The sequence below is a fragment of the Struthio camelus genome, chromosome 2, assembly GCF_040807025.1.
Source record: "Struthio camelus isolate bStrCam1 chromosome 2, bStrCam1.hap1, whole genome shotgun sequence".
Taxonomy (NCBI): domain Eukaryota; kingdom Metazoa; phylum Chordata; class Aves; order Struthioniformes; family Struthionidae; genus Struthio; species Struthio camelus.
Window position 1 is genome coordinate 33,272,232 of NC_090943.1, and position 12,328 is coordinate 33,284,559.

The 12,328-nt window shown below is 34.3% G+C and overlaps 2 protein-coding genes across 2 annotated transcripts in view; both read right to left on the reverse strand.

Annotated features, from left to right (window-relative positions):
* DGKB (diacylglycerol kinase beta) overlaps positions 1-3,955 on the reverse strand; it is a 424,901-nt gene extending 420,946 nt beyond the window's left edge. The window contains exon 1 of the mRNA XM_068935000.1: positions 3,936-3,955. The gene's annotated coding sequence lies outside the window, so the exon portion shown is untranslated. The remainder of the gene's footprint in view (positions 1-3,935) is intronic.
* Positions 1-12,328, reverse strand: part of AGMO (alkylglycerol monooxygenase) — a 318,841-nt gene that overhangs the window by 19,498 nt on the left and 287,015 nt on the right. The gene's annotated exons all lie outside the window — the stretch shown is intronic.

Genomic DNA, 12,328 nt, shown 5'->3' on the forward strand with positions numbered 1-12,328 from the left:
TTTTCAAAACCCACATTTCCATTTTGTAATTCATATATTTCATTTCTTTTTTTGTTTTATGTATGAGATATACATATAGAAAACTGAGGCTTAAATGGAGTTCTTTATAAACTGTATATCATCATTTGCAATATGAGCTACAGGATCTATATTATGACCTCACTCCGAACTCTGCTGTTATTGGTTTTGCCTCCATACAGTGATTCATTAATTCTTCTGAAGGGTGGAAGAAAGAACAGAGTCAACTTCATTCCCTCGAATGTGTGTTGTCTTACATGATTAAAAGCAGTAAATCATTGGTTCCGAGAAGAACACAAACTACCACGTTGAATATACTCAGCAGATAAAAATGCTTATTAAAAAGTCGCCATTGTTACCTAACTATTTCAGAACTACATTATCTTACAGATTTACACGTGTTAACATGATTTAGAAAATAGAGACTAATGTTTGCTCTATTTTTTTCCACACTCTGACCATTTAACAGCTTCTTGTTGAGCAATATATAAAAATTTCCAATTAAAGATTCTCCATTTCCGTTTTTCGTCTTAAGAGCTAATAGACTTTCCCTAATACCTACCTCTGTGCAACATGTGCTAAGTCTTTTTGTCTCATAATATAGAATGCAATGATTACCGTCCTATTTAAATAATAACATTTCTTTCACAAAAGTGTTCTATTTCCTTTCAACTACCTATTTTCTAAATTAAACAATTTCTTCAAATTTTCATAATTGGTCAAATTTCTCTAGCCTATTATTCTTCTCCTTGTACCCTGGACTCAAATTTATCTAGATGTTTCTGGAGAGTATTGCAGCCACTAGACATATTGCTCCAGCTAAATACTGCCATTGTTAGAATCAAATCTTTCTGAGGAAAAAATATGACAAAATTTCAGAATAATTCACTGTAATTAAAATGCAAGTAGTTCTAAAGACTTCTAAGATTTTACCTACAGCAAATAAGAAAACAACTCTCAGACTTTATAACTTTAAAAAATTCTGGAAAATATATTTTTATACTTTTTTTTCTGCTTACTCAGAAGACTACAGAAAGATACCCCTTAAGGAATTTATGAAATTGAGACTTCATCCTAAGTAATACAAAATCAGCTTCTTCTGAACCACCACAAATAACTTAGCTTCAGATATTTGTGCTATAGTGTAAAAACACATAGCAGCTAATATTAGTCTGACTAAGAATCCCTTTTCTGTTATTTAGGATATATACTTCATCAAAGGAATGTACAAAAACCGGAACCACAAAATACATCCGTGTGAGCACTGACTGCAACTATTTTTTACATTTTCCTAAACAGACTACTCTTTGTACCACCTTAAATTAGTAGGTTTAATTAGGTCAGTCTGGGTCTGAAAATGGTAGCTTTTTTACTTTTTACTGGCTATAGTGTCTAAAACCATGAAAACATTATCAACTATCCTAAGTTCTGTATTGACGTATTCTATCAGAAGGCTAAATATGCAGAGAATACTATTTAAATTAGAATTTACATCTTCACATATGATTACACTTATTTTTTAATAATCACTACAATAAAGGTAATGGATTATCATTCTGGCGGTCAAATAACCAAGCAACTTTTAAAACAGCATTGAAAATGTTAATAAAACCTCAATCCCACCACCTATCAGTAGCAACTGAATGCCACTTATCTGACATTATATTATAAACTAATCACTACCAGAATTCAAACTACAGCGTGATAAAACTAGCTCAAGGTTTCTCAGCAGCGTGATCAAAGCTAAGTTCTCCTGTTGAAAGCATAAGAGGCTGGAATAGAGCCTGAACAGAGCTGGGGGCGGGGGGGAAGATTGGAGCTAAGACAGAGCCCTGGGAAGCAGGTCTTGCTCGCTTCTTAAGCCAGCAAGAAAGTGGAAAGAAAAGGGCAACTTCTGCTACCACAAAGAGCTGCCTATCTGTCCTTCCCTCCCTGTGGTATGTCCCAGCCTCTCCTGATGCTGCAGCAGAGTTTATGGGTTTGGTATCAACATGTTTTCCTACAGCAAAAGCCTCCTCCAGCAGTCTACAGCCCCAGTGTTTTCCTACCTTGCCCACACCTCAGATCCATTCCCAGAGTAACTGTCCATCCTCTGCTTTTAGTCAGTATTATTGACTATTAAAAAATCTTTCAGCTAAAGACTAGCGTTGAGCGCATGTTATTTGAGAAGAGGAGAAGGGATGGCTTTCTTTTAACTCCATTCTAGAATATAAGGCATCAGTAGAACGATCTCACATGGCAGAGTGGAAAAGGACCAAAAAACATTCTCTAGACTTTGATTCTTGAATCTTCCTTGATTGTTGTTACCATTGTTCCCTTCATACAATAATTATATCTAATTATATCTTTAGGTAACACTTCACTTCAGCCTGCTAAATAAAACTTCAATTCGATCACTTAACGTTCTTTAACATGCATATACATGAGAAATTCAATTCAGGCTTAAAATACTTTTTTTTTTTTTTTTTTTTTTTTTTTTTAAAGTATTCAATCTAACATATTACAATGGAGAAAACTTAAATGCAGTTGACTTAGAGGAAAGCAACTAATGTACTCAGGACATTTACTTTAAAAGTAAATATTCTGTTTTGTGGATTAAAAAAAAAAAAAAATCATCATTAAAGGCAGAGGCAAGTCTTGCAGTGCAGCCATGCACCTTTCAGTTCTCAGTGGCTTAGGTTTCACAGTAGAACAGAAATTTCTCTTCTTCCTCTAAATAAAAGCTTGAAATTTCTCTGATTTGTTAGATCTCTAAATATCCAGGACTGATGATGTTATACCTATTGCTGTTACTCTGATAGTTTTCCCCTTAAGCTGGATCTTTTTAATTCCTAAATATTTATACCCATCCACAAATTCTATATGCAGAAATACTGCCTCAGCATTGTATCTTTTAATTATGTCTCAACAAAAATATCAACTAAATGATAACTTTTTGGTTTATCTAGTTTTCTCATTAAATTGATTTAACTTGGAAAATAATCTTTTAAAAAGGATGTATTCATAGAGAAAGGAAACTTATCAAGCCTTAGTCACTGTTGTTCTTATTAGTGATGTTTGAATATTATGCTTGGTAAACAATTAAAGTTTTCTTACTGAAGTAATTATTACTTTAAGATATTTTTGGACAAGTTTAGAAATCAACCCCAGTTAAATTTCTTTCAGTTCAAGATCAATTTCAGCTCAAGATCAATTCTTTCAGAATCAAGATCAAGTGAGCCAAAGGTATATAAAACTGCTTACTTAGGCTTGCACAGTGAGAGACAACGAAAGCAGACATGCAAAGAATACCCCATAGGAGTTTTGGATTTGGTTAAAATTTGTTATGAATACAAATACTTCTGGAGGAATTTGACTTGTGTATGTTTCCATACTAATATCTTGCTGATACTATACAAACAGTATCAGCACTCTGCTATGGCAGCACTATGCTTGTTTTTCAAAACAAGCTTTTTTTTTTTTGCCAACACTAGTTTACTATTTCTGATGTGGGAAGACATAAGCATTAAAAACTATGAGACAGTAGAAATCAAGTAGATTCACAAGGAAGAAATAAATTAGGTTTCTGGGTGGTAAAATATGACTGAACTGAAATACAACACATACTACAGCTTGGCTGAAACAGCACAGAAACAAATACAAAAAGAAGAGATTACTTTAAATGAAAAGGGCAGAAACAATTAATTACAGGAAAAAAAAATCTGTTTAGATAAATTATGCACGTTCCACATCCCACTTCTAAATGTTTCTTTCTTCCTCAAATACAAAATCCTGCCACACTTTTGAGAAATACATCAAAATATGAGTTTTCTGCATTCAATTACTTTTTGCAGAGAATGCAGTTTTTTTATTTCTGCTTGTCCTTACTAGTTGAAAAGTAAAAATCATACTGTACTTGAATAATATATTGCTCTTACCTGTCTTGAAAAGCTATCTTGCCATTTGTTCAGAAATACCTTGATCCGATCAAATCATCTAATGTTCTTGTAAATGAAACCTTATATTAGGGGAGATGCTCTCATTTCTATTACTTTTTATACTAAAAAAACATAGATGACAGATCCTTTTACGAGGTAGCCTAGAGTGACTAGTTTTTGTCATAATGTTGTCATAGTGACAGTGACATCAATATACTTCATGACAATCAGTACAGCAATTTTTCTGAAGAAAACATCAACGTTGATTCCCGAGTGTATTTTGTATTGATCTCCTTTTCAAGTTTCATTAAATTATTTATTTTTGCAATAATCCTTAATTCAAATGATATTATACTAATTCTTCAAGTGGTAAACAGCCTTGCTTAAAAAAAAAAAAGAATATGGAACAAAGTTTCACTCTAAAAATTCTTCAGACAAATTAAAATCTCAAACAGTTATTTATTAGCATAACAAAGAGACCTTCTTGGGCTGATTCTATTCTCATAATCCTCTTTTATATGATTGGAGCTGCTTACAGTATCAAGTACTATACACAGACACACACAGAGTAAAAGGAGCAGAAAATAATTCTCCAGAAATAAGTGATATATTATCAATTTTAACTGTATTTTTTGTGGCATTGAAGTATTTCCCAGCAAAATCCATATGTCATGGTAATTCCTCACTTCATTATAGCATTTCAATGTTTGTTTTCAACATGCAACTTGTCACCTTTCTGAAAATTCCCATTTTTTCCAGTCAGCAATGCTACATGACAGACATTCATGTGAAGTTCCTGAAACAGAATGCCTATATTGCCTGTTTTTGTCCGAGAACACTACCCCTAAAGGTAAGTGAAGGCTGTAGTTCACTTTCTTACCCATCTAATCTTTGTGCTATTTGAAATATACCAAGGTAACAAATTAGCGCCGATTGTGATATTCTCTTTTGATAATAGAAATAAATTTCAAATACAGGTGATATACTCTGATGTTGATTTCAAATATTTTCTTCAAATGCTGTCACTTTAAAGATTGTTGTCTGATGCTAACACTCTTGGACAAACTACTGAAAACAGCTTGAATCCTGAAGCAGACCACATTTCTTTCATTTTATTCCACATATTGAAGGGAAATTAACCTAATACAACTTTCCATTTTTGAAGGAAAGAGCAAATACCTTGTACCAGTTTATAAGCCCAACATGTTCCCATATCTTGAATATTCCATTCATTTGTGGTCACTACTGTTTGAAACAGAAGACATGTTGAATAAGGAAAAGTATAGAGAAGTAAGATAACTTTTAGATAAGTTTTGTATCACTTAATGTTAGCCACATTAAAGCTAAGTCTCTAGTTGAAACTAGTCATCCATGTTAGGTTCAAGCTGCCAAAGCAATTCATTCTGTCATCTAAACACCTATGCTAGCTGGAATCACTCATCCTTTCGCAGAGCCTCTTTCTCCTCATCAACTATAGTCTATTTAGTTACTCCAAAATGGCATCTTGCTTAACCGGCGTCTTTTACAAGCTAAAAGAATCCCATCACAGATAAATATGGGTTCATACATACCAAAGCGATAGATGATTGGTAGGTTTAGTGGGGGAGGGGGATAGTGACAGAAAACTTACACCGCATAATTAATCAAAGAGTTGAACATTGCCTGAGGCTATGAAGCTCAGAATATAAATTGGTTCAGGAGAAGGAATGAGGTTCATCAACAGCAACTCAGAGCTGGTCAAGCCACAGCCTCTTTCTCAGGAAATCCCTAAGCTGATGATTGCTAAAAATTGAGAAGATAAACTAGAAAGAATTGCACTTTATATGTCCTGTTCTTATACTTTACTGCAGTACTCCTGGCCAATGATAGAGAAAGAGTACAGAATGGAATGAACCCTTGATATTACCTAGTTTTTTTCTTAATTGGTTTGATACCATTAAAGTCGCCAAGAACTAAGAAAACTGTAGCCATATGTATCTCTATTTAATTAAAAAAAATGTGACTGACTAGTGAGCTGAAAGTATGAGGACTATCTCATTTCCATTAATCTCTTTGAATTGATTTTTAATTCTTCCAAGTTGAAAGGTGGAGGGGGAAGGAAAATGGAACAAAGCAAAATCTTTGATAAACAGTTAAGTACTTTTTTGAAAGAATCCTCTCATCTAGACAAATTTAACTTTTATAAAAAGATACAGAGAAGGATCTGAATTGAAGTACATAGGCTACTACATTTTCTTTCAAGATTATACAGAGCAGAAAGGCTATCTTTTATTTTGAAATTTAATTACCTCGTTATGTGATAAATAAGACTTAAGCTCTTTACTACCAGCAGCAGTTAACGGGAGGCCTGACTGCCTCTGGCACTTTGAAAATATCCCTAAATGATTATATTGTAGGCTTCAAAAAGTTTGACCGAAACCTTATTATAAAGGATGAGTAACAGATGAAAATCCTTTGTGCTGTGAGTTGGTACTTGGCACAAAGTCAGGTCATTTCATATCATACTAGGTATATACCTTAAATAGAAAAACAATTTTATTGATTCAACCATGCAAACTGGGAATATGTACTCTAGTCTGTGGTATATTAGGGACTCAAAATAAAGAAAGCACATTCTTATTTCCTTATGAAGTCAATTTAAAGGAAAAGCATTTTTGTTATTTAACATGGTTTTGAATGGCTGTGTTGCAAACTTTTCAAAATAATATTATGAATATTGGAATATTTTAATAGTCATTTTTAATAATGTTTCTCACAATTGATGTCTTCATGGGAATTACTCATCCAAAAGGCCAACAAAAAAAGAGATAGCATCTATCAGCTGCTCCACTTAATCATGTGACACTAAATTCTTTATTCATATCGCCATATTAGAAATTGTTCCTTTATACAACAAAAAAACATAGAGATTCAGTACTGACCTGAAGTCATTCTGTGATTGACTACTCCAAAAGTTAGATTAGCTTATTTTGTTTCAAATATCACCATGGTGTTTAATTTTGCTACAAAGTAATATTCACATAGTTGTTGTGAAATATAGAATAAAACTTTAAAAGTACAAGAAAACTGAAACTGTTAATTCCCCTGAATTTTCACTGATATCTTTATAATTTAATATTTAGAATCTCTTCCCCACAGAAATCAATTACTTTCTATGCAACAGGCACATCCAAATGTATTTATTCAGAATAAATCATATTAGTGAACACCAGGAAGATTTGATTTAAAACAGTCGCACAGAAATAGCAGAAAGTGAGCCCTGGCACTAGACCAATGCAGAAGAAAAAAAAAAAAATCCACTCCACTTTATAAAGCAACATCAGGATTTAGCCTGGCATCCAGGTTAGTTATATAATGCACTAAAGCATCAAAAATCCTTCAACTTAGAAAGACATATGGCATCTCCCATTGAACTAAAAAACACAAGCACCCAAATTTGTATCATCAGGAGATGTTTTAGGTGTTTTCGTCCATAAGACTTGATCTCGAAACCACTGCACTAAGTGAGGAAAACATTCAAACGTTAAAATAAAAGCAAGTGTAGTGCAATAGAGTTCTTATTCTCGTTTAAATCCAAAAGCAGTTCTCTTGCTAGTCCTTTTTTGGGCTCCTAGTCATGTATTGGGATAAAGAAAAACCATTTATCCCAGGTGTTCTAATTTTAAAACACAAAATTTTCCTCTCTGAAAAAATCCCTTTGAGGATCACTGACCTGGTGTAGTCTTGCAATAAATAAAAGTGTGATGAAAATATATTTAATTTTTTACTTTTACTGGCATTAAGAAATTAAAAATCCATCTTTACATTACAAAGTGCATACAGGCTTCTTTTGAACAGCTAACTGTTTTAAATATAGAGTTTTTGCAAGCTGACATTTCTGAATGAAGACTATATATTTTGTTTATAGGATGAAATAAGAGTGACCGCTTTTGCAAAGAACAAAGTTAATGAGTAAGTCGGTTTAGAGAGATGTATATGAACTTGAACTGCAGCCACAGTAAGTAATTTACTCTAAACGAACATACATTCAGTTGTGATCCAGTTTAAACTGTAATATTTAAAATCAAATCATTAAACATTATTTGACTAAGCAGGTCAGATTTTTGTTGCTCTCCTCATGGCACTAGCGTGCAACAAAACACCATTGGCAAAGACTTTGATTCCTTGCAGTCCTAGCACTTCTGGAACATTTGTATTGTGCTACACTGACCTTAAAATTCATTCACTGTTTACTGGTCAAGTGAAAGACCAGAGTAACTAGTACCAAAGCACTCAAAGACACACTACTTCATAGCCCAGCAGCAGCTCTTTGGTAGTAATAGCTCTTTTAGCTTGGTTGCCTCCATTCAGGGAACGGATAGACTACAAAGAACTCTGCATATAAAGAGACACGAAAGTTCAGGACGGTTATCTCAAACTGTAAATAAAGGTCCTCCTGACAACAGCTCGTGCTCACAAAACATGCTGTACGGAAGGAGCCCGAGACACTGGAAAGAGGTAAGATTGGGAAAGCAAGATTGATAAGACAAGGCTTTATCTTAAAGCACTGGCTTCTAAATAAAAGATTGAAAGCCAGGAGCCTTTTGTTTAGTCTGATCTGCAAGTATTCAGACTGACAGTCAAGCATGTATTTGCTACTGAAAACGTGCAAGCAAGAAGAAAGAGAAAGTCTGTAACGTTTCCCTACCGTTGTTTTATTAAAGCTTGAATAACAGCATATACAGATCACACTGGTGATTGTTTTTCCTACAGTGAGCACTAGTTGTAAGCTATTGCTCTACTCTTTCAATTAAACTGCAGTGTGCTATACACTACAGTTCATCTGCAAACTCTGGACTTACTGTGTGCATTACACTGAGTGCTATTAACATAAGTGGAACTGAACTTAAAAGTTTACCTTTTCTATGTTCTGATGACCTGCTATGACTTCAGGTATCTCAGGACATGTTTTCTTTACTTCTTTTAAAAGACTTTTTTCTTTCTTTTAAACTGAATATCACTATCACTTGGATTTTAATTAAGTTTTTAAGGCCTTCACTCGCAGTACTGGTGCTGTTAATGTGCATACGTGCAGAAATCTAGGTTGCTATTTCTCTCTTCCTCCCAAAGTATTTCAAAGCAAAATTAAACTTTATCCTCTTGTATCCTACTAGTCGCATGGATAAAAGCGGTATTTCTGCCTGTATGGATGCTAGCGAAATAGAAAGTTAAATGGACCAGAGAAAGGGACTAGTCTTGTCTGCTCTCCCCAACTACTTCCACCCACTGCTGCAGTCAGAGGCAGAAGTCTGGACTGTGCGAACCTGTGTCATGAGGGCATTGCCTATGTCCTTATGCTAACAGCATTATAAGAGCTGATGTTTTCTTATTTGCCTCAAAGATACCATTTTTTGTGCTCTGTAATTAAATCAGAAATTTTAAGCATTATTTGTGTATTTATTAAGATAATTGTTTGAACTACCAGAATTCATCAGGTTTTCTGGTTTTCAGTGATGCAAATCATATTTGCTGCAAACCCGCAATGTGCATGCTTTTGTTGCAAATATCTGTTTTAGTGTTTTATAGTGTTTAGTGTTTTAGAGCGCTTATGCTCTGCTGACAAAGAAATGAAGCCCAGCCACCTGAGCAGTGAGGTAAGATAAAGAAAACCCAGTATATTTTTCAGAAAGTAGATCGAACTCATTGCAGAAGAAAATTGAAAAGATGCTTCTATGAGGGTAGAGTGTTCCTACGTTGCAATGTCTCAAGATAGCACCAGCCTGGAGGAGGAAGAACCAGTTACCAAGGGCAATAGCAATGGATTAATTTTGTCAGGTACTTCCCAATTCAGTTCATAACTGCTATCCTCCTGTTTTTATTGATGAGGTGGTTTGTAGCTTCTGATGCCAGCACTTTGAAGTGTTAAATAAAAAGTTGGAGTGACACACCAAAGCAAAGGAAGCAGAATTAAACTGAAAAAAGGATGAAGATGAAGTTCATAAAATGGATTTCTCTTTACCAGGAAAGCCTACTCACTCAGGTCATGTGTTCTTTTTAAGTTACAGTTGCTCACCTCAATAGTTATATTGTTCAGCGTGATTCAATTTATGCTTTATGGAAATGTAGACACTATAGAAAGTGACTTTATTATTATAGAAAGTGACTTAAGTCTCTCTTATACCCACTGTGGCCCTAGATGATTTCACCAACAAACCTTTCCTATTCAGAAATAATTATAAGAAAAAGGAATAAATTTGCTGAACAGTTACTTTTTGGCTAAAATTTATCATACTACAAATGAACTTTCCTCCCTTTCCTAGAACATTTGCTGAAATAAAATACATTCTATGATTTTGAGCTATCTGCACAGGAGGAAATAAAAGTATTTCCAAACTTTTTATTTCTGATAATTCAAAATGAGCTTTCTCTTAAAACTATGAACTTTGTATTTCTGCAGAAAAACATTTATGAGTATCTGAAAATTCATCTCATGAATGTGTCATATATAATTACTTAATCAAGCCAACAGAAAACTCAAGTAATTATAGAAAGGTCTAACCTACCTAAAGTGATTGGATAGAATGATGGCAGATAGCATTTAGGGTATTATATTCAAGGTCAAGTATATGGGACTGAATATCGTAAACTACTACACAACTGATAGTGATGAAGATATTTAAACCTAAAGCCCAGCCTAACATCCTACTGTGATCATGAAAATAAGCTAAATACTAAGATGTAAAATGAGAGATGGAATATTAATTTTGGTTTTATTTCCTATTATGTTAATAAACAATATAATGTTAAATGATGTGTTCTTATGACTTCCTTTCAACAAACATAGCAGTAGAAAAAATTATTCCAAGATAGACTGCAATTACTGAATTGCAGTGATGCACAGGAGGACACGAGAAAGAAAGCAGATGAAAAATAAAGTATTACAGAGGTGACTGAAAGCTGCTGGTTACTGTCACATAAAGAAGGAGTAGACATTCAAAAGAAATAAGGAAGGGAAACGTTCAGCCTTCCCATCCCCCCTAAATTAATAAGTGAAATGCTCTGCTACAAGGTATGACTTAAGGCAAGACCTCATAGTATTGAAAAAAAAAAAGAAAAGAAAAGATATACACAGTAAAAAGAAACATATTAACTAGCTAAAACTAAAATTTGAAAGAAAAGTGAACATTGTTGCTTCAACTATTAATTCCTTAAAGCAGTCTTCTATTATGAAGTATCTTGTAATTTCTTTTGAAATAGCCAGTATTGTCAATATTGAAATACATTCGTCTTTGATTTGATCACATATGGCAAGTCTTCAGTTGCCATAGTTGCTAAATTAACAAATAAGGTTCCAAACTGCAAAGTCACACTGCTTAACTCAACGAGAGCAAGATCCAGGCTCATGTGTTTACTCAGGGTCTCCCTCCGGATATAATTTATGAACTCATATTATCAGTTTGCTTATGAGAGGATATGTATTTGTTTAGAGACTGCCTCATTTTGTGTGCCTCCTCATGGCCACGCTGATAAATCCACCACGGCAGAGATATTACAGAACAAAGCTATAGCTAGCTATTATTATCCACCAAACAACGGATGTGCAAAGGAGAATGAATACTCGTGCTGAGAACCCAGTGTAATCAATTCTGCCTGTTGGAGGGTGTTTGAGGTTGGCAGAGGAAGGCTCACAAAGCTTGGGACAGGAAATATTGGCACATCTTCATAGCAGAAGAGTCTGGTCTGAGAGACCAGCCATGGTTAAAGCAAATGACTGAGGCAGAGAGCTAAACATGCCATGTTACTGCAGTGGACACTATTCAGGAAAATTCTCAAATGGTGAAGGGATTACTACTGCTAGTCTCATCTTTACAAAGTAAGCACGCATAGGGATACACAGCCATCTAGTGAGCGCAAAGGGTGCTGGTGGAGAACAGATGACCAGAGCAGTTTAATTCTAACTCTATTCTGATGAGAGGCAACTACCTTCAGATCTTGGCAGAGTTCAACAAAAGTCAGTAACTTCCATCACCTTCCTGCATTGTATTAAGCATGGAACAAAGTATAACGGTTTATAACATTTCTAGATATAGAAGCACAATATGCAAAAATGAGTGTCATGAGGAGGCAAAACGTAATTGATTTCTGCCACAAAGATTGTTCTGGACATCCAAATAACATTTCTGAGGAGACCGTACTTCTTCAGACAGAGGTGTTAGCACACTTAAAGTATTGAGCAGTAAAAATACTGTTTTCATTGCATACATCTAAACAAGCATATAGTTTATGAGCAGCTGCAACAGTAAAAAGATCTCAAAGTGATGTAGGTGCATGAGTGAGTTGAAAACTAGAGAAGATAAAAATCAAAGTTAAATAGGGCCAAAAGTATCCATATTTAAAGAATTCACAGATCTACT